This window comes from Scyliorhinus canicula, chromosome 22 (genome assembly GCF_902713615.1).
Source record: "Scyliorhinus canicula chromosome 22, sScyCan1.1, whole genome shotgun sequence".
NCBI lineage: Eukaryota > Metazoa > Chordata > Chondrichthyes > Carcharhiniformes > Scyliorhinidae > Scyliorhinus > Scyliorhinus canicula.
In genome coordinates this window covers 7,463,114-7,483,156 of record NC_052167.1, presented here as the reverse complement: position 1 = coordinate 7,483,156, position 20,043 = coordinate 7,463,114, and the positions used below count along the sequence as shown (strand labels likewise).

The 20,043-nt window shown below is 49.1% G+C and overlaps 1 protein-coding gene across 2 annotated transcripts in view; it reads left to right on the top strand.

Moving 5' to 3' along the window:
• Positions 1 to 20,043, top strand: part of synpo2lb (synaptopodin 2-like b) — a 57,016-nt gene that overhangs the window by 21,869 nt on the left and 15,104 nt on the right. The window lies entirely within an intron of this gene.

The window sequence follows — 20,043 nt, the reverse complement described above, 5'->3', positions numbered from 1 at the left end:
GCCAAGCATGCGCACTGCTGACAGCCTGCACCGGTTGCGCCTCACAACATGGCGCCAGCCGTGTACGAACTCAAACCGGCCCAACCGCAACAGCCCACTCCCTGGCCACCCCTCACCAGCCTCTCCAGCCCTAACAGAAGCCCCCCCCCCCCCCCCCGGCCAGTGGCACGGTCCCACTATGGCGACGCTGGACACTGCCACAGCCGGCACGGCAGGTTCCCTCACGCTTGGGACCACACGTGGCCCATGCCGTTGGGAACTCGGCCCATCGGGAGCGGAACTGGCCGATGACGCGCCAACGCCGTTGAAACGGCTTGAGGCGCGTGTTACGATGATGCCTGTTTAGAGGGGGCGGACCAGTGTCAAACTGCCGCCGGCTCCGATTCCGGCATCGGAATCCATTTTACGCCTGATCGCCGATCACGATTCCGGCGTCGGGCTACGGAGAATCCAGCCCAATGTTTCTGTGACGACAGTTAGCCTGTCTTTCTCACCTTCAAGCTGGTTTGTTGGGTTTTGTTTTCAGCAAGACCCTGGACCTACTTTGCAGCAATGTGAATTGCTCCCTCCCCAATCCATGTGCTGTTTCAGGATGGTGAAACGTCGGTTGTGCTGCAAGAGTTCTATTTTTACCTGCAGATTAACACAGCACAAGTACATCCACATCCTTCATATATAGACTGGAAGAAGAGGGGGAGGGCAGGAGAATTTGGGAAAGAGTGGCAGTGAGTCTAAAGTCACGTAACTACAATACCAGATGATGCTATTATGGGATGGAATCTTTCGAGCAGGTGCAATCTAGACTAAAAGCGTTTTTTAAGTGCAATATTTAACCATGTTGATTATCAGCAAAGTCTGGCATAATTTTTTGAATAAGTCGGTCATTCAATCACATTGAGACACCCTGCAGTTGGTTCAACAGGAGGGTGGGTCAAAGGGTGGGAGAGAAAGACCCAGGGAGAGTTATTTTTAGCTAAACTAATGTTGCAGTGCTGGCGTTGTCATTAGTTGTGGCTCAGGGTGTACAGGCTCAGCTCAAAGTTGAACGGTTGTGGATTCAAATCCCAACAAAAGGAGTCCACAAATTTTGGAGAAAAACAACTTATTTTGATTTAACATGTTAACTATATACACAGCCCCAGTAGTTCCCGATTGGGTCTTCTCTAGACGCTGCCTGACTGGCTGACTCTATTTATACAAAGGCACATTGCCTTAGTTAAGTGTTTCCCCCCCCCCCACCCCCACCCTGTAGGGGGAGCTGATCTTTTACAAGCTTCGCAGGGTAGTGGATCGTCCCTATCCTGTAAAACCCGTGTGGGTTATAACAGGGTGTTGGCTCAGATGGTTAACGTATGCTTCAAAATAATGGAACAGCACAGGTTCAATTCCTGTTTTGGCTGTGGTACTTTTTACCCAACTGAGAGTCGAAGGCAATGGCTAACCATCACTGACAAACAAACTGCCAAGGAAAACACTGCAGGGTGGAGCTTCAGCAAATGTTGACCAAGAGCCTGCCTTTGGGTAGAGTTCTCATCGAACGGAAAATTAATGTGTCGTGTTTAAGTGAAGTTTCGCTTCCAGACAGTAAGTGGCAGTGTAAAGCAATTGGGGGTAACTTTATTTTCCAGAGTGCTCCCAATGTCCAAAGATTTCATGAAGATTTGAGTTGATAAGTCAGCAAGTATCAATAGTTCCCCAGAAATCTGCTATTTTAATATTTAAACCATTTAAATTAATCATTTGGCAGGTCACACCATAGCGTGTGAAGTAAAAACAGAAAGTTCTGGAAGTGATAGAAGTTGTGGAGAGAGCAGCAGAGTTCCAAGCCCAATGTGACTCATCAGCCAGACCTGCTGAGATTTTCCAGCACTTCCTGTCTTTATTCCATATCTCAGGAATCCACAATATTTTATTTTATTATCACAGTATTGCGAGCTGAAAATACATTGGTTTGGAACTTTCGAGAGACCATGAGTAGCACGGTAGCATTGTGGTTAGCACAATTGCCTCACAGCTCCAGGGTCCCAGGTTCGATTCCGGCTTGGGTCACTGTCTGTGCGGAGTCTGCAAATCCTCCCCGTGTGTGTGTGGGTTTCTTCCGGGTGCTCCGGTTTCCTCCCACAGTCCAAAGATGTGCAGGTTAGTTGGTTTGTCCATGATAAATTTTCCTTAGTGTCCAAAATTGCCCTTAGTGTTGGGTGGGGTTACTGGGTTATGGGGATAGGGTGGAGGGTTGACCTTGGGTAGGGTGCTCTTTCCAAGAGCCGGTGCAGACTCGATGGGCCGAATGGCCGCCTTCTGCACTGTAAATTCTATGAGGAGTGAATTTATTTGCGATGTTGCTGGCAAGACCATGATTTATTGCCTACCTGCAGTTGGCATTGAGAAGGAGGTGGTGAGCCTTCTTCTGTAGCCCCTGTGGTGTAGGTACACCCGGTGCTCTTCAAGGAGGCAGTTCCCGGATTTTGACCCAATAACAGTGAAGCATTGGCTGAAAATGCAATGGTGGAATTAAAAAAAAAAAATTTAGAGTACCCAATTATTTTTGCCAATTAAGGGGCAAGTTAGCATGGCCAATCCGCCTACCCTGCACATCTTTGGGCTGTGGGGGCGAAACCCACGCAGACACGGGGAGAACGTGCAAACTCTACACAGACAGTGACCCAGGGCCGGGATTCGAACCCAAGTCCTCAGCTCCGTAGGCAGCAATGCTAACCACTGTGCCACCGTGCTACCCTCTGGTGGATTTTTTACAAGTCAGGATGGTGGGTGAAATGGAGGGGAACTTTTTTAAATTTAGGGTATCCAATTATTTTTTTTCCAATTAAGGGACAATTTAGCGCAGCCAATCCACCTACCCTGCACATCTTTGGGTTGTGGGGGTGAGATCCACTCAGACACGGGGAGTAAATGGAGGGGATCTTGCAAGTATTGATGATCCCATGCACCTGTCGTCTTGTCCTTTGAAGTGACAGAGGACAAAGGCCAGGGGACACTTTAAAGGCCATTCTGCATTAACAGAAGACCAAGCTCTTACCTTGAGCTGAGAATAAGGCAAAAACAGAGAGCCAAAACTCAGAGAGAGTCATTGCCAAATTAAATTTTGATTAGTTTTTGACTTGTGAATGGGTGATAAAGTTGCACTTTGTACTTTTCCGCTAAAAAAAAGGGCTTGTGACTTTGATATTACAGCTTTTAGACTAAGTGATCATTATCGTTGCCAGGTAATTATCTATCCTATTGCAAACGCCAATTGGACCTGTGAGCAATCCAGCTGTTAACGTTATAAATATTTCCTTTGCTGAAGGTGCTGATTCTGGCTCAGGCTATTGCCATGGCAGCCAATTGCCCTTTGGGTCTCACCCATTCATTATTTGTGTGTAAGTCGAGACACCGAATGTTGGAATCTTAATCAACCACAGGAGAGGTTATGAGATAACCAACTCCTTCCCTGACCCAGTGCCTGCGCTCCACAGGCAGGGAGATCACGTCAGCAGTGGTTCCTTCATAGCAAGGGCCCAAGACAAGTTATCTGCCCACCAATAAATATTGAAATTAAAGTGAAGAGAAAGGGAAGAAAATAGATCAGCAAATAGAAATATCAAACAGAAAAAAATATATATCACAGCAGTGATGTGGGCAGTAGAAACATAAGTGACTTTTAAAGAACACTAATGCTAAATGTTCCTTGTGTGAGAGTAACTGTCTCAGTGCTCACTAAGCAAGGGTATGCAAACATTCCAAATAAGTTAATGCCTTAAATAAAGTGTGTGGGGAGATAATGCCTGCAAAATGACAGACATGTGTAGTGACTGGAATGGCACCTGTCACTGTGCGACAGACTGGTTTTGGCGCAAAGGGATTGACTTTCAGCTCTCATTCCAGCCAAACAGCAGAGCAGAATTGCAGAGACATATTTCAGTGGCCCTTGTGCTCTGGAACTTTTAACTGTGTTACAATCCCAGTTGATGTTATGACAGAACGGGAAGATCCCAGGTGGAACCCTTGCTCAAAAGACCATGGGGGGGGGGGGGGGGGGGGGGGGGGTGGGGGGGGGGGGGGGGGGGGGGGGGGGGGGATTTCCCGGTCTGCCAGCCATGTTTTCCAGCACGGTGTGCCCCCGTCGGCAGCCGGATTCTCCATTCCCGAAGTGGCAAATAGGGTTTCCCATTGTGGCCTCCCCACGCCTCCGGGAAATCCGCGTTCCCTTTTTGTGTTAAAATGTGGGGCCCAGAGTCACAGGACCGCAAATTAGTTCCAACAACCAACAAGAGAAATAAAATGTCATCAAAAGATTTGACTATAATACAATACTCCTCTACTCGTCCCCCCCCTCCAGCTTAACAAATACACACAGATTTAAAGATTAACATGGATTATAAAGTATATCTTAAGCTACTATGGTCTCATTAACACAAAATGTCCCTTTTAAGCACACAAAATGACAGCAGTCAAGTGCGCGCACTCCGCAATTTATCGTGGCCAATCCACCTCCCCTGCACATCTTTGGGTTGTGGGGGCGAAACCCACGCAAACACGGGGAGAATGTGCAAACTCCACACGGACAGTGACCCAGAGCCGGCATCGAACCTGGAACCTCGGTGCTGTGAGGCAGCAGTGCTAACCACTGCGCTAACATGCTGCCCCCAAGTGACACTTTTAAACAAAGCTTCCGCTCCATTTTTAACAGCGAATCCAGTCCAGGATTTTATTTATTTTAAAAAATTAATTTAGAGTATTAAATTATTTTTTTTTCCAATTAAGGGGCAATTTAGCGTGGCCAATCCACCAATCCTGCACATCTTTGGGTTGTGCGGGTGAGACCCACACAGACATGGGGAGAATGTGCAAACTCCACACAGCCAGTGATCCAGGGCTGGGATTCGAACCCAAGTCCTCAGTGCCATCAGCAGCAGTGCTAACCACTGCGCCACCCTCAGTCCAGGATTTTAAAACAACCACTTTAGGATTTCTTTTTCTTGACTGCTGTGAAAATTGCTCACAATTGCTTTAATTTTCAATTCCTAGACTGTATTAAAATGACATCAACCGTTTCATCTACCTCTGAAGTCTGCTGTCCCTCTTTAAATCTAGTTACTGCACTTGCTTCTTTAACTCATAACACTTTGTTTCCTCTTCCTTGAATTCTTCTGAACAATAACTTGTTCTGTTCACTTAACTTCAGGTGTCTTAAATGTTCTTTCTTTCACAATTCTGTGGTTTTCTGGACTGTATCTTGTACTTTAGGAAACGTGCCTCTTTGCAGCTCCCATTCTGTTCTGTCCCATCTTTCTTCTGGCAGGATTAAGAAGTGTTCACTCCCCAGGATCATGTCTCCAACTTTCCTGGCTTCCAGTTAAAACTAAGAACAAAGTAAAGCCCTTCGCTCTGGAAAGTGGCCTCCTGTTGCTAAGCAATGACTTACTTCTCCTATTTATTCTTCACTGTGGCGTTCTCTAAGCACAATAGAAACACAGTTGTAACTGAACCAACCACCACACCTTTATCCAGCATGAATCTAACTATATTTTTGCCCTATCAGGCACAGAAGCATTAAATTAAACACAGTTAAAGATATACCTTATTTCAAATGTTTACCAATACAAATATAAATCCCTTAAAACTACCTTTGTTTTCCTAGCTGATACAAAAGGTGAAGTCACACGGGATCAGGGGTGAGCTGGCAAGATGGATACAGAACTGGCTTGGCCATAGAAGGCAGAGAGTAGCAATGGAAGGGTGCTTTTCTGAGTGGAGGGTTGTGACTCGTGGTGTTCCACAGGGATCAGTGCTGGGACCTATCCTGTTCGTAGTATATATAAATGATTTGGAGAAAACTGTAACTGGTCTGATTAGTAAGTTTGCAGATGACACAAAGGTTGGTGGAATTGCGGATAGCGATGAGGACTGTCAGAAGATGCAGCAGAATTTAGATCGTTTGGAGACTTGGGTGGAGAGATAGCAGATGGAGCTTAATCCAGACAAATGTGAGGTAATTCATTTTGGAAGGTCTAATGCAGATAGGGAATACAAAGTGAATGGTAGAACCCTCAAGAGTATTGACAGTCAGAGAGATCTAGGTGTACAGGTCCACAGGTCACTGAAAGGGGCAACACAGGTGGAGAAAGTAGTCAAGAAGGCATACGGCTACCGGGTTGCTGCTGGAATGGCCAGGAAGGAGCTGGTGTGGGCCGGGGGGGGGGGGTAGAGGAGAGGCGTTATCGCCATGGGGAACGGGTCGGGTGGGGCGAGCTTACCTGGGGTGAGCAGTCGATAAGCTATGGCTAGCCGGCGGGAGAGGGGGGCGGGTTGCCCTCTGATCCGACTGATTACCTGGAACGTGAGGGGGCTGAATGGGCCGGTTAAGAGAACTAGGGTATTTTCTCATCTGAAGGGGTTGAAGGCGGACGTGGCTATGCTCCAGGAGACCCACTTGAAGGTGGCGGACCAGGTTCGTTTGAGGAAGGGGTGGGTGGGGCAGGTTTTTCACTCAGGATTGGACGCAAAGAACCGGGGGGTGGCGATTCTGGTGGGGAAGAGGGTGGCGTTCGAGGCGGCTGAGGTGGTGTCAGACAAGGAGGGCAGATATATTATGGTGAAGGGTAGGCTGCAGGGAGAGAAGGTGGTGCTGGTTAATGTATATGCCCCGAATTGGGATGATGCTGGCTTCATGAGGCGCTTGTTGGGCCTCATTCCGGACCTGGAGGCAGGGGGCCTGATCATGGGGGGAGACTTTAACACAGTGCTGGATCCCCCACTGGACCGGTCCAGTTCAAGGACGGGTAGGAAACCGGCGGCGGCCAAAGTACTGAGGGGATTCATGGACCAGATGGGAGGGGTGGATCCCTGGAGGTTTGGGAGACCGAAAGCGCGGGAGTATTCCTTTTTCTCTCATGTCCATAGGGTTTATTCCCGAATAGATTTTTTCGTCCTGAGCAGGGGATTGATCCCGAAGGTGCAGGATGCCGAGTATTCGGCCATAGCGATTTCAGACCATGCTCCGCACTGGGTTGATCTGGAGATGGGGGAGGCGCGGGACCAGCGCCCGCTCTGGCGGCCTGGATGTGGGGATGCTGGCCGATGAGGAGGTGTGTAGGAGGGTCCGGAGAAGTATTGAGGGGTATCTTGATACCAATGACACGGGGGAGGTCCGGGTGGGGATTGTCTGGGAGGCTCTGAAAGCAGTGATCCGGGGGGAGCTGATCTCCATCCGGGCCCATAGGGAAAGGAGGGAGAGGAAGGAGAGGGAGAGACTGGTGGGGGAGCTCCTGGATGTGGATAGGAGATACGCGGAGGCACCGGAGGAGGGGTTGCTGGGGGAACGGCGTAGTTTGCAGGCCAAATTTCACTTGTTGACCACCAGAAAGGCGGAGACACAGTGGAGGAGGGCGCAGGGCGCGGTGTATGAGTATGGGGAGAAGGCGAGCAGGATGTTGGCGCATCAGCTCCGTAGGCGAGATGCGGCTAGGGAAATTGGTGGAGTGACGGATGGGGGTGGGAATGTAGTGCAGAAGGGGACAGAAATAAACGGGGTCTTTAGGGACTTCTACGAGGAACTGTACCGGTCGGAACCTCCGATGGGGAGAGGGGGTATGGAGAGCTTCATGAACAGGCTATGTTTCCCAAGGGTTCAAGAGGAGCTGGTAGAGGGGCTGGGGGCGCCGATAGAGTTCGAGGAGCTAGTCAGGGGGATTGGACAAATGCAGTCAGGTAAGGCCCCGGGGCCGGACGGGTTCCCGGTGGAATTTTATAAAAAGTATGCGGATCTGGTGGGCCCCCTGTTGGTGCGAGCCTTCAATGAGGCATGGGAGGGGGGGGCTTTGCCCCCGACGATGTTGTGGGCACTGATCTCTCTGATCCTAAAGCGGGATAAGGACCCCTTGCAGTGTGGATCATACAGGCCTATCTCGCTCCTCAATGTTGACGCTAAGTTGCTGGCGAAGATCCTGGCCACCAGGATAGAGGATTGTGTGCCAGGGGTGATACACGAAGGTCAGACAGGATTTGTCAAGGGACGGCAGCTCAACACGAATGTGCGGAGACTGCTAAATGTTATCATAATGCCGGCAGTGGAGGGGGAGGTGGAGATAGTGGTGGCGCTGGATGCAGAGAAAGCGTTTGATAGAGTTGAGTGGGGGTACCTGTGGGAGGTGTTGGAGCGGTTCGGATTTGGGGAGGGATTCATCAAATGGGTGAGGCTGCTCTACGCGGCTCTGATGGCGAGTGTAGTTACAAATGGAAGGAGATCGGAGTACTTTAGGCTCTACCGTGGGACCAGGCAGGGGTGCCCCCTGTCCCCCTTGCTCTTTGCACTGGCAATTGAACCTCTGGCTATGGCGTTGAGGGAGTCAGGGAGGTGGAGGGGTCTGGTGCGGGGTGGGGAGGAACATCGGATATCACTGTATGTGGACGACCTGCTGTTGTATGTGGCGGACCCAGAAGGGGGAATGCCGGGGGTGATGGAGCTGTTAGCGGAATTTGGGGGCTTCTCGGGCTATAAGTTAAATTTAGGCAAGAGTGAGGTATTTGTAGTACACCCGGGTGATCAGGAGGAGGGAATTAGGAGGCTCCCGTTTAAGAGGGCAGTGAAGAGTTTCAGATATCTGGGGGTGCAGGTGGCCAGGAGTTGGGGGACTCTCCATAAGCTTAATTTTACCAGGCTGGTGGAGCAGATGGAGGAGGAATTTAAAAGGTGGGACATGGTGCCGCTATCGTTGGCGGCTAGAGTGCAGTCCGTCAAAATTACGGTTCTCCCGAGGTTCTTGTTCCTCTTCCAGTGTTTGCCCATCTTTATCCCTAGGGCCTTTTTTAGAAGGGTGACCAGCAGCATCATGAGCTTTGTTTGGGCGCATGGGACCCCGAGGGTGAAGAGGGTCTTCTTGGAGCGGGGTAGAGATTGGGGGGGGGGGGGGGGGGGGGGGGTGGCGTTACCCAATCTCTCGGGGTACTACTGGGCAGCCAATGTGTCGATGGCGTGCAAGTGGGTGATGGAGGGAGAGGGGGCAGCATGGAAACGGAATGGAGAGGGCGTCCTGTGGAGATACAAGCCTGGGGGCCCTGGTAACAGCGCCGTGGCCGCTCCCTCCTACGAGGTATACCACGAGTCCGGTAGTGGCAACTACCCTCAAGATTTGGGGGCAGTGGAGGCGAAATAGGGGAGAAGTGGGGGGCTCGATGGAGGCTCCGTTAAGGGGGAACCATAGGTTCGTCCCCGGGAACATTGATGGGGGATTTCAGGGTTGGTACAGAGCGGGCATCAGACAGCTGAGGGACCTGTTCATTGATGGGAGGTTTGCGAGCCGGGGGGAGTTGGAGGAGAAATTTGGGCTCCCCCGGGAAACATGTTCAGGTATCTGCAGGTAAAGGCATTTGCTAGACGGCAGGTGGAGGGATTCCCTTTGCTTCCCGCGAGGGGGGTGAGTGACAGGGTGCTTTCGGGGGTCTGGGTCGGAGAGGGGAAGATATCTGATATCTACAAGGTTATGCAGGAGGTGGAGGAGGCGTCAGTAGAGGAGCTGAAAACTAAGTGGGAGGGGGAACTGGGGTAACAGATCGAGGACGGGACATGGGCTGATGCCCTGGAGAGGGTTAATTCTTCCTCCTCGTGTGCGCGGCTTAGCCTCATCCAATTCAAGGTGCTGCACCGGGCCCACATGACTGGGACAAGGGGTGAAGACAGGTGTGTCAGGTGCTCGGGGAGTCCAGTGAACCATGCCCATATGTTCTGGGCATGCCCGGCACTGGAGGAGTTCTGGAAGGGGGTGGCGAGGACGGTGTCAAGGGTGGTGGGATCCAGGGTCAAGCCAGGATGGGGATTCGCGATTTTTGGGGTTGGGGTGGAGCCGGGAGTGCAGGAGGCGAAAGAGGCCGGTGTGCTGGCCTTTGCGTCCCTAGTAGCCCGGCAAAGGATCTTGCTACAATGGAAGGATGCGAGGCCCCCAAGCGTGGAGACCTGGATCAATGACATGGCGGGTTTTATTAAGCTAGAGAAGGTCAAATTCGCCCTGAGAGGATCGGTACAAGGGTTCTTTAGGCGGTGGCAACCTTTCCTCGACTTTCTGGCTCAACGATAGGGTACTGGGACAGCAGCAGCAGCAACCCAGGGGGGGAGGGGGGAAGGGGGAGGGAAAAGGGGTGGGGGGGGGGACGATGACTATGTTTATTTAATTTTAATTTATTTTTAAGTTCTCTTGTTGGGGTTGGGGGGGTGGGGGAGATATGATACATGCGTTGATACGGTCTGGGGGGTGTTACAGTTGTTATGGGTTATTTTGCTGCATTTCATTGTTTGTTGTTATATTTTATATTTTCTGTAAAAAATTCCAATAAAAATTATTTTTGAAAAAAAGAAGGCATATGGCATGCTTGCCTTCATTGGCCGGGGCATAGAGTGTAAAAATTGGCAAGTCATGTTGCAGCTGTATAGACCTTAGTTAGGCCTCACTTGGAGTATAGTCTTCAATTCTGGTCGCCACACTACCAGAAGGATGTGGAGGCTTTAGAGAGGGTGCAGAAGATATTTACCAGGATGTTGTCTGATATGGAGGGCATTAGCTATGAGGAGAGGTTGAATAAACTTGGTTTGTTCTCACTGGAGGTTGAGGGGCGACCTGATATTGGTCTACAAAATTATGAGGGGCACAGACAGAGTGGATAGTCAGAGGCTTTTACCCAGGGTAGAGGGGTTAATTAATAGGGGGCATAGGTTTAAGGGGCATCTTGACAAATACGTGAATAGGATGGGAATAGAGGGATACGGATCCCGGAAGTGCAGAAGATTTTAGTTTAGATGGGCAGCATGGTCGGCACGGGCTTGGAGGGCTGAAGGGCCTGTGCTGTATTTTGCTTTGTTCTTTGTTCTAGCTGCTGCATCAATCACTTCATTATGAGCAAACATAATCACGACTGCTTTTACATTTCATATCCTGTACGCAAGGGTTTCACAATGACCTTTTATGATTGTTTCTTAGAGAAATGATTAAAAGCAGCATCTTGGTTCTGAGACATGAGGTGATATGTTGAAAGAAATCACGTTTTGATTATTCCGACCAGTTGCGATTGTGATCTGCTTCCTTTTCTATTTGTCCAATTGTCAGGTGGTGAAACTGATTGACAAACAGAGGTTTGACATATCACTGAGCTATAACTTGATTTGTGCAAGTGACTGTAGCGTAGAAAATGAGGTTTGTGACTCCAGGTGACTCCAGGTGACTCCAGAGCCACGGGAACACAGTTGGCTCTTCACTGCCCTCACAAATGGGCACTCGGTTGCACCAAACCACTACAGATAAGTTACAAAGGAATAAAAGTGCATAGACCAGCTGGCAATGACCCTAACACTGGAAACAATAGTAACATATCCAGTCCTGTCAATCTTGCAAAGTCCTCCTTTCGAACATCTGGGAGCACGTGCCAACATTGGGAGTGCTGTCTCACAGACTCGTCAAGCAACAGCATGACATTTTTTTTAAATGAACGGGCAATTTAGACCATAAGACATAGAAGCAGAATTAGGCCATTCGGTCCATCGAGTCTGCTCCGCCATTCAATCATGGCTGGTATGTTTCTCATCCCCATTCTCCTGTCTTCTCCCCATAACCTCTGATCCCCTTATTAATCCATAACCTATCTAACTCTGTCGTAAAGACACTCAGTGATTTGGCCTCCACAGCCTTCTGCGGCAACGAGTTCCACAGATTCACCACGCTCTGGCTGAAGAAATTCCTCCTCATCTCTGTTTTAAAGGATCGTCCCTGTAGTCTGAGGTTGTGTCCTCTGGTTCTAATTTTTCCTCCTATTGGAAACAGCCTCTCCTCTAACTAGGCCTCTCAAAATCCCGTAAGTTTCAATAAGATTCCCCCCTCATCCTTCTAAACTCATGGCCAATCTACCTACCCTGCAGATGTTTGGGTTGTGGGGGTGAGACCCACACAGACACGGGGAGAATGTGCAAACTCCACACGGACAGTGACCCAGGGCCAGGTTTGGCGTCGTGATGCAGCAGTGCTAACCACTGCGCCACCGAGCCACCCTGCAACAGCCTAACATAATCATAATCACGGAAGCATATCTTACAGACAATGTCCCAGACACCATCACCGTCCCTGGGTATGTCCTGTCCCAGCAGCAGGACAGACCCAGGAAAGATCACAGCGTAGTGGTCTATCGTCAGCAGGAGGTTGCCCTGGGAGTCCTCAACATTGACTCTGGGTCATGAAATCTCAAGACATCTGGTCGAATATGGCCAAGTAAATGGCCTGCTAATTACCACTTATCACCCTCCCTGAACCCATCAATTAGTCAGTATACCTCCATGTTGAACGCCATTTGGAAAACACACTAAGGTTGGCAAGGGCACAGAATGCACTCTTAATAGGGAACTTAAATGCTCCTCACCAAGAGTGGCACGATAGCAGAACTACTGACTGAGGTGGTCGATTCCTGAAGGGCATAAACTGGGTCTGCAGCAGGTGGTGAGAGAACCAATCTACTTGTTACAGATACAGCTGTCCATGGCATTGCTGGTACGAATGACCACCGCACAGTCCTTGTGAAGACAAAGTTCCAACTTCACATTGAGGATACGCTCCATCGTGTTATGTGACACCACCATTGTGCTAAATTGGTTAAATTTGGAATAGATCCAGCAGCTCAAAGCTGGCCATCTGTGAGGCGTATGGACCTTCAGCAGCAGCAGAACTGTATTCATCCACAGTCTGTAACCTCACGGCTTGGTGCTTCACCCACTCTACCATTATCATCAAGCCAGGAGATCAACTCTGCTCCACTGAAGAGAACAGGAGGTCACACTTGTATCAGCACCAGGCATACCTAAACTGAGGTACCCACTTGGAATACTCACATGCCAAACAACAATGGCTGCAGGCGGTAGACAGAGCTAAGCGATCCAATCAACCGATCAGATCAAAGCTCTACAGTCCTGCCACATCCAGTATTGAAGGGAGGTGGATAATTAAGCAACTCACAGGTGGTGGTGTAGTGGTATTGTCCCTGGACTGGTAAACCAGAGACCAGAGTAAAGTTCTGGGGACTGGGGTTCAAATCCCACCAGATGGTGAAATTTTAATTCATCAAAATTTGGACTTAAAGTCTAATGATGACTTTGTTGATTGTTGTAAAAACCCATCTGGTTCACTAATGTCCTTTTAGGGAAGGAAATCTGCCATCTTTACCCGGTCTGGCCTACACGTGACTCCAGACCCACAGCAATGTGGTTGACTCTTAACCTCCCCCCTCAAGGGCAATTAGGGATGGGCAATAAATGCTGGCGCAGCCTGCGACACCCACTTCCCAGAAGGAGGAGGCTCCCCGCTCTCAATATTGGGAGAGCCCAGCACACAAGTGCATTTGCAAAAATCTTCAGCAGAAGTGGCGAGTGGATGATTCATCTCAATATGATCATGGATGATCGTCTATCTCAACGCCATACTCACACTCCCCCCGCAATACCCCTTGATGACTTTAATGTCGAGAAATCTATTTTCGTTTTAAATATATTCAGTGACTTGGCCTCCAATGTCTTCCATGATAGAGAATTCCACCGGTTCACCAGCCTCTGAGTGAAGACATTTCTCCTCATGTCAGTCCTAAATGGCCAACCCTGTATCCTGAGATTCTGACTCCTTGTTCTAAACCCCCCCCCCCAGCCAAGGGGATCACCATCCCAGATGCAGTCTGTCCAGCCGTGCCAGAATTTGATACATTTCAATGAGATCCCCTCTCATTCTTCTAAATTCCAGTGATCCAATCTGTCCTTGTATGACAATCCTGCCATTCCAAGTATCAGTCTGATGAGCCTTCGCTGAACTCCCTCTATCACAAGTATTTAATTTCTTAGATAAGGATCCCAAAACTGCTCACAGTGCTCCTGATGTGGTCTCACCAAGGCCCTGCTCAGCAACAAGAAGACATCTTGCTGCTGTACTCAAGTCCTCTTGCAATGAAAGCCAACATACCATTTGCCTTCTTAACTGCTTGCTTGTTTTTGATGATTGGAGTGCCAGGGCACCCAGTTCTATCTGTACGTCAACATTTGCCAATCTATCGCCATCTAAATAATACTCTGCAATTCAGTTTTTCCTACTGAAGTGGATAACTTTACATTTATCCACGTCATACTACATAGAATCATAGAATTTACATTGCAGAAGGAGGCCATTCGGCCCATCGAGTCTGCACCGGCTCTTTGAAAGAGCACCCTATCCAAGGCCACACCTCCACCCTATCCCCATAACCCAGTAACCCCACGCAACACTAAGGGCAATTTTGGACACAAAGGGCAATTTAGCGTGGCCAATCCGCCTAACCTGCACATCTTTGGACTGTGGGAGGAAACCGGAGCACCCGGAGGAAACCCACGCACACATGGGGAGAACGTGCAGACTCCGCACAGACAGTGACCCAAGCAGGGAATCGAACCTGGGACCCTGGAGCTGTGAAGCCATTGTGCTTGCCACCATGCTACCGTGCTGCCATGTATTTGCCTACTCACTCAACTTGTCTAAATCACCCTGAAGCCTCTTTACATCCTCCTCACCACTCACATTCTCGCCTAGATTTGTGTCATCAGCAAACTTGGAAATATTGCAATTGGTTCCCTCACCCAAATTATTAAAATATATATTGTGAACAGCCAGGATCCAAGCATTGATCCTTGCAGTACCTTCTAGTCACCTCCCCCGACTCCGAAAAATAACCATTTATTCCTACTCTCTATTTCCTGTCTGCTAACCAATTTTCCATCCATGCCACTATATTACCTCTAATTCCATGTCCTTTAATTTTACACATTAATCCCTTATGTGGGACTTATCAAAAGGTTTCTGAAAATCCAAATACACCACATCCCTGGTTCTCCCTTATCTATTCTGTTAGTCATGTCCTCAATAACCTCCAGGAGGTTTGTCAAACATGATTTCCCTTTCCTAAATCCATGTTGACTTTGTCTAATCCCTTTGATATTTTCTAAGTGTCCTGTTATCACTTCCTTTCTCATAAACCCGAGCATTTTGCCCACTTCTGATCTTACGTTAACCAGCCTGTAATTCCCTGTTCTCTCCATCCTTCCTTTGTTTACCCAGCGGGGTTACATTTGCCACCCTCCAATCAGCTGGGACTGTTCCAGAATCTACAGAACTTTGGAAGATGACAACCAACACATCCATGGGAACCCCCTTTAGTACGCTGGGATGTCAATTATCAGGCCCTAGGGATTTATTGGCTTTCAGTTCCATTAACTTCTCCAGCAATTTTTTTTTACTATTCCCAATTTCCTTTAATTCCTTTAATTCCTCCTTCTTGTTAGACCCTTGGTTCTCTAGTAGTTTTGGCAAATTATTTGTGTCACACTCTGTGAAGACAGAAGACAGAAGTGGGCAGCACAGTAGCATTGTGGATAGCACAATCGCTTCACAGCTCCAGGGTCCCAGGTTTGATTCCGACTTGGGTCACTGTCTGTGTGGAGTCTGCACATCCTCCCCGTGTGTGCGTGGGTTTCCTCCGGCTGCTCCGGTTTCCTCCCACAGTCCAAAGATGTGCAGGTTAGGTGGATTGGACAAGATAAATTGCCCTTGGTGTCCAAAATTGCCTTTAGTGTTGCGTGGGGTTACTGGGTTATGGGGATAGGGTGGAGGTTTTGACCTTGGGTAGGGTGCTCTTTCCAAGAGCCGGTGCAGACACGATGGGCTGAATGGCCTCCTTCTGCACTGTAAATTCTATCTATGCAAAGTAGTTGCTTAATTGCTCTGCCTTCACGGTAGGAGACACAAATGATTTCCATTATAAATTCTCTTGTTTCAGACTCTAAGGGACCGACATTTATCTTCATTAATCTTTTTATTTTTACAAACTGATTGAAACTTTTACAGTTCACTTTTATGTTCCTTGCAAATCGACTCTCATACTCCTCTTAATCAATCTCTTGGTCCTCCTTTGCTGAAGTCTAAACTGCTTCCAATCCTCAGGCTTGCTACTTTATTGAGCAACTTTGCATGACTTCGCTTTGGATTCAATAAATCCTTAAGTTATTTTGTTAGCCATGGTTGGGCCTCATTTCCTGTTGTGTTCTTGTGTCTGAAAGGAATGTATAACTATTACATTTGTTACTTAAATATTAGACATTGCCTCACCACCTTTTAATGACATTCCCCAATCTGGCGTTGCCAACACATGCCTCGTACCTTTGTGGTTTATTTTGTGTAGATTTAGGACCCTAGTTTCGGATCAGATGACTTCATTTTCCATCCCAATGGCTAATTCCATCATGTTATTGTCATTGTTCCTGAAAGAACTCCGCACACAAGATTATTAATTAACCTCTTCGAATTGCACAATACCAAATCCAAGATAGCCTGGATTCCCATGTTGGTCCCCTCGATGTACTGGTCGAAAAGAAACCATCTCAGGAATTCATCTGCCACAGTATTGTTGCTAATGTGGTTTGCCCAATCTATACATAGATTCAAGTCACCCATGATTATTATAGCACCCTTGTTACATGCATCTCTAATTTCTTGTGTAATGCCACCCCCTACATTACCACTACTCTGTAGAGGCCTATAGGCAAATCCCACTAATGTTTTTCTGACCTTGTCGCTTCTTCGTTCTGATTCTACATTTTGATTTTTATGAACCTATATCGCTTCTCACTATAGCACCAGTTTCAACCTTGACTAACAACACCACCTCTTTTCCTTTTTGTCTGTCCTTCCTAAATATTGGATACTCTTGGATATTTAGTTCCCAGCCTTGGTCACCCTGCAGTAAAACCTCCATAATCACAATCATCTTATACCTGTTTACATTTATTTGCGCATTAATTAATCTACCTCATTGTGAATGCTCTGATATCAGATATCGGTGCATTTAGACTTGCCTTTTCAACATATCTCCACATCTTTCTTTGTACATCAAATTTTGTGAATCAGGTTTGCCCAATGTAAAAAGTGGAGTTTGTTTTTTTTGGGATATTTCTCTAGCTATAAAAAGAAATAAGAAATAAAATGAAGTTGGTGGCAGTTTGAGTGAGTTTTATTGTTGGATTTCCTCCATGTGTGTTTATCCCTGTCAGGTGCTCATTCTGTTTTGGAGGAAATTCATTTTCCTGACTTAAATAATTAAAGCATTGTCTGAGTTATTTACAGACGGTAATTAATTATGTAAATACTGTGGTCTCAAGCCTCTGACTGTTGAGTTCAATAAAAGCGTGAGTCTGATTTCATCAAGACAATTAAACTCTCCTCGTCATGATCCTCTGCCAAACAATGTTGTGATGAACATCACATCATTAAAGGATTATCTGTTCCCTGTGGTGCTGAGATGGGAAATTCTGTGCCACTGTTGTTGACCGAATCAGCGTTAGGTGAAGGATCCATGTCGTGGCTCTTGGCGCCTGGGTATCAGCTGTTGACTGTGATGGTTTCTAAATGGAATTGACCTTATCTCAAATTGATGAGTTTGTTCATACTGGAGATGGGTTTCTGCTTTGAGCGCATTTGACAATCGGGGTGAAAATTGTTGTTTTTCCAAAGTGCTTCCAAGTTTCCAACTCAAACCTATCTCTCTATTGCTGGGTGTAAAGTCTTTATAAAATAGCATAGTCAGACAATGTTTTAGAATGTAAGTTATTCCTGTCTGTTATGAGTGGTAGCCTGCACGTGATGGATTTTAAATAATTCAAAATGACTTTTAAATAATCTATGCAGAATGGGTGTACGTTCATCAGCGTGGGAGTAAATTGAATATTTTTCAATATTTAAAAGCTTTTAAATGTGCCATTAGTGTCATTACGTTTTCAAAAAAGTGATTCATTTTTGGACCCTCTTTGAAGATTTGCAATTAGTGGAACTCCCCCAGGGGGCCAGACCTTCCATCGTGTGGTAATCGCAGCCCATTCTGCTCCTACTTACTCACACTCATCTTCAGCTGCTCTTCCCTTGCCCGATTTCCAGTTCAGGCTGGGTGGGAATGGTGCAATGCTGCTGCTTTCTGAGACCTTTAGTCGAGTGCAGCACTCAGGAGGAAGCGAGCCACTTTATATGGCACTCACCACCGTCAGGCACTCACCACCGTCAGGCAAATCCACCGTCCACAATCCACCGAACATTTAAAGGTTCCACCACTTTGAGAAGCCAGGGAAAATGTGTACATGTGGGGGGATGGTGGGAGGATCTGGTGGTCAACTGTGGGAGCTCAGGTGGCCAGTTTGGGGGGGGGGGGGGGGGGGGGTCAGTGGGTCAGTGGGGGTTTGGGAGATCAGAGGGTGGGGTTTGTTAATTAGTGGGGGGGGGGGGGGTGGGGTGTTTGAGGAGGACCAGTTGGTGAGGGGGAGGTGGGGAATCGGGAATGATGTGTGGTCAGTGGAGGGGTCAGGTGGTCTGGGGAGGTGGGTGAAGAATAGTCAAGGATTCGGGAATAGTCAGGTGGCAGCAGGGCGGGTGTTACTTAGGGGAGGGGCGTTGAGGGAGGGGAGGGGAGTTGAGGGAGGGGAGGGGAGTTGAGGGAGGGGCGTTGAGGGAGGGGAGGGGAGTTGAGGGAGGGGAGGGGAGTTGAGGGAGGGGAGGGGAGTTGAGGGAGGGGAGGGGTGTTGAGGGAGGGGAGGGGAGGGGAGTTGAGGGAGGGGAGGGTTGAGGGAGGGGAGGAGGGTTGAGGGAGGGGAGGGGAGTTGAGGGAGGGGAGTTGAGGGAGGGGAGTTGAGGGAGGGGAGGGGCATTGAGGGAGGGGAGGGGAGTTGAGGGAGGGGAGGGGAGTTGAGGGAGGGGAAGGGAGTTGAGGGAGGGGAGTTGAGGGAGGGGAGTTGAGGGAGGGGAGTTGAGGGAGGGGAGGGGAGTTGAGGGAGGGGAGTTGAGGGAGGGGAGGGGAGTTGAGGGAGGGGAGGGGAGTTGAGGGAGGGGAGGGGAGTTGAGGGAGGGGAGGGCAGTTGAGGGAGGGGAGTTGAGGGAGGGGAGGGCAGTTGAGGGAGGGGAGTTGAGGGAGGGGAGGGGAAGGGAGTTGAGGGAGGAGAGGGTTGATGGAGGGGAGTTGAGGGAGGGGAGGGGAGTGAGGGAGGGGAGTTGAGGGAGGGGAGGGGAGTTGAGGGAGGGGAGGGGAGTTGGGGGAGGGGAGGGGAGTTGAGGGAGGTGAGTTGAGGGAGGGGAGGGGAGTTGAGGGAGGGGAGGGGAGTTGACGGAGGGGAGGGGAGTTGAGGGAAGGGAGGGGAGTTGAGGGAGGGGAGTTGAGGGGAGGGGAGTTGAGGGGAGGGAGGGGAGTTGAGGGAGGGGAGTTGAGAGAGGGGAGGGCAGTTGAGGTAGGGGAGGGTAGTTGAGGGAGGGGAAGGGAGTTGAGGGGAGGGGAGTTGAGGGAGGGGAGGGGAGTTGAGGGAGGGGAGGGGAGTTGAGGGAGGCGAGTTGAGGGAGGGAGGGGAGTTGAGGGAGGGGAGTTGAGGGAGGGGAGGGCAGTTGAGGTAGGGGAGGGTAGTTGAGGGAGGGGAGGGCAGTTGAGGGAGGGGAGGGCAGTTGAGGGAGGGGAGGGCAGTTGAGGGAGGGGAGGGCAGTTGAGGGAGGGTAGGGGAGTTGAGGGAGGGGAGGGGAGTTGAGGGAGGGGAGGGTAATTGAGGGTGGTAGTCGGAGGTCCGAGGATAAGGAGGCAGCACTATAGTAATCCGGGAGTTAGAAGTGATCATAGATCATAGAATTTACAGTGCAGAAGGTGGCCATTGAGCCCATCAAGTCTGCATGGGCCGATGGAAAGATCACCCTATCTTAGCTCACACCTCCATAACCCAGTAAACCCATCTAACCTTTTTGGATACTAAATGCAATTTATCATGGCCAATCCACCTAACCTGCACGTCTATGGCCTGTGGGAGGAAACCGGAGCACCCGGAGGAAACCCACGCAGACACGGGGAGAACGTGCAGACTCCACACAGACAGTGACCCAGCGAGGAATCAAACCTGGGACCCTGAAGCTATGCAGCAACTGTGCTAAACACTGTGCTAACGTGCCACCCATATTAAAAGTGGTTTTAATTCTTCTCACTTTTCCA